This window comes from Myotis yumanensis, unplaced genomic scaffold (genome assembly GCF_028538775.1).
Source record: "Myotis yumanensis isolate MYYU_CA2020_CCGP unplaced genomic scaffold, mMyoYum1.0.hap1 SCAF_7, whole genome shotgun sequence".
NCBI classification, from domain to species: Eukaryota; Metazoa; Chordata; class Mammalia; order Chiroptera; family Vespertilionidae; genus Myotis; species Myotis yumanensis.
This window is the reverse complement of record NW_027223758.1, coordinates 57,525,644-57,528,682: the sequence shown is the minus strand read 5'-3', so window position 1 is coordinate 57,528,682 and position 3,039 is coordinate 57,525,644.

Genomic DNA, 3,039 nt, shown 5'->3' with positions numbered 1-3,039 from the left:
TCTATTGTGTTTGTATTCTTTCTCTTAGCATTTTGAAAAAGCATACTGTCAACATAAGAAGCATTCAGACCTTTAGAGAATTCTTGTGAGTTTATTTGAGCCAAACTGTCAACAATTGCCAAGAAGCAAAATCTCAACGGATTGAGATTATGCTCCAGAGAATGGCAGTTTTGCACCTTATTTTATACATTACAATCATTCCAATTTTAGTATATGTGTTGCCGAAATGAGCACTACATTACAGTCAAAAGAGAAGATGTAAGTGGGTTACATGAAATCCATTGGTGATAAATTAGGGAGGTGGGAGAAAGCAAAGCAGGGAATCCTATGGGATTGAATAAAAAGTAAATAAACCAGTGAGAGAAAGATAAATATCACATGATCTCATTTATGGAATATAATGAACAACATAAACTGATGAACAAAAACAGATCCAGAGACAGAGAAGCATTGATCAGACCATCAAACCTCAGAGGGAAGGTAGCGGAGGGTGGGGGTAAGGGAGAGAGATCAACCAAAGGACTTATATGCAAGCATATAGGCCTAACCAATGGACACAGACAACGGGGGGGTGAAGGCATGAGTGGGGGGTATTGGGGGGTAATGTGGGGATAAGGACACATATGTAATACCTTAATAAAAAAATTAAAAAAGACAATGAAATAAAAGTAAAATGATACATCTTTTACATAAGTGGGTGCAGATTAGTTAACAGTTGACAATAACAATGAGGGGATCTGTGGTCTCTGCGTACCTGTGCTTTTAGGGGTACAGAAAAAAAGTTACTTTGACATTCCAAAGGTATGTTTTTGTAGATGCAAAGAGACAATAGGTGGTTGTTATTTTGCTTAATCCTTTCACCATTTTCACCCAGCAACCCAATTCCCCTCCCCTTAACAGCTATCAGTCCATTCTCTGTATCTCTGAGTTTATTTCTATTTTGCTTGTTAGTTTATTCTGTTCATTAGATTCCACACAGAAGTGAAATCATATGGTACTTATCTTACCAAGTAATCCTAGGTCCCCAAATCTTACCTTTTCAGGCTTGGTAGAGATATTTTAGTGCATTGTTATGTTTCCAGCTTCAGTGAAACATTGGGTTTTCAGAGGAGGATTATCACCTTAAAGGGCCTTCCTTTCCCTAGAGATGCTGTATAATTCACCTCTTTTGACTCATATTATGCACCACTGGCCTACCACACCCCGGAAACACCGCAGCATTGTTGGCATAGTTCTCTGTTTACCAGAGTTCTTATATTACTTTATCCTCAAGGGATTTTATGAAGTTGTAGTTATAATTGAGGGATCAGGTTCATAGAGGTTAGCTGACAGGGCTAATAAGTGATAACCAAGACTGGAATTCTATTCTGATTCCTAGATTAAGTACTTTATGTGATGCCATGTTTGCTAATGAACCTGAGGTCTTAATAATAGCTACTAATCAGAGGATCCACTGTGTGGCCTGAAGAAAACTTAGAATGGTTCATGTATAATCCAAACATACCTTTCTCAATACATAACATCACCAGTCTTGGGTTACTAACACAATATTTTTTTATTAGAGATTTTAGTGACATTATTTGGGACTGGCAGCCTGAGTGCAACTCAGAATCACTCTAAATCTTGGTTTTAGGAGTCTTCCTTTCCTTACTTTATTATTATTATTTTAAAATATATTTTATTGATTTTTTACAGAGAGGAAGGAAAAGGGATAGAGAGTTAGAAACATCGATGAGAGAGAAACATCGATCAGCTGCCTTCTGCACACTCCCTACTGGGGATGTGCCCGAAACCAAGGTACATGCCCTTGACCAAAATCGAACCCGGGACCCCTCAGCCCGCAGGCCGACGCTCTATCCACTGAGCCAAACCGGTTAGGGCATCCTTACTTTAAATATATCATGCCATTTTCTCTGGCCTGTGAAGTTTCTGCTGAAAAATCAGCTTATAATCTTATGGAGGATTCCTTGTACATAATTAGCTGTTTTTATAGTAGTAGTAGTAGTAGTAGTAGTTCTTCTTCCCATCCCCTCCTCTTTACCTTCCCCTCCCCCTCTCCCTTCTCCCTCCTAACCCCCTACCCCCCTCCTCCTCTCCCCCTCCTTCTCCTCCTCCTCCTCTTCTGCCTCCTCCTCTTCTTTTTTGCAACAAGGATTTCTCATTCTTTAGTTTCCAGTGATATGTTTCTCTCTACTGAGCTCTCATCAGCAGCATCTTTAATGTCCATATTTTTTACTAACAGTCTGTTTAAGACTTCTATCATGCTACTCAAAATTCTTGCAGTCTCTGCCCACTGCCCAATTTCAGACACATTTTAGATGTTTGTTATCAAAGCACTCTACTTCCAGGTAACAAAATATATATTAGGTTTCTATTATTGTATAACCAATTACCACCAAACTAGAGGATTAAAACAACAGTATATTTTTCTTTAGTCTCACAAAATAGAGACAATGATATAATGAACCCTTATGTACTAGTATGTGTCATCCAACTTTAACAATTATCAACTTATGGCCAGTATTGATTAATTCAAACCCCTGCCCTCTCATCTAGGTTGTTAAAAAAGGAAATCCAAGACATCACATTATTTTATGTGTGGTGTCCTATTTTACAGATGAACAAACTGAGTTTCAGAGAGTTTAAGTATTTTGGTCAGCGTCATACAGCTAATAAGTAGCAAAACAGACCCAAACTCCAGTCTGTTTCTCTCCAAAATCCATACTTTTGTTTGTTTAGTTATTTATTATTAAACTACTTCATTGTGGCATGTAAAAATCTGTATTTAATAAATGCAACTTGATGAGTTTGTAGATAAGTATACACATGTGAAACCATTATGCCCATCAAGGCTTTAAACATATCCATCACCTCCCAAAGTTTCTTTCTATGTATTATTATTTAATTTTTTTGTGTTAAAAATACCTAACATAGATCTACCTTTGTAGCAAAATATTTTTAAATATATTTTTTATTGATTTCAGAGAGGAAAGAAGAGGGAGAGAGAGATAGAAACATCAACGATGAGAGAGAATCATT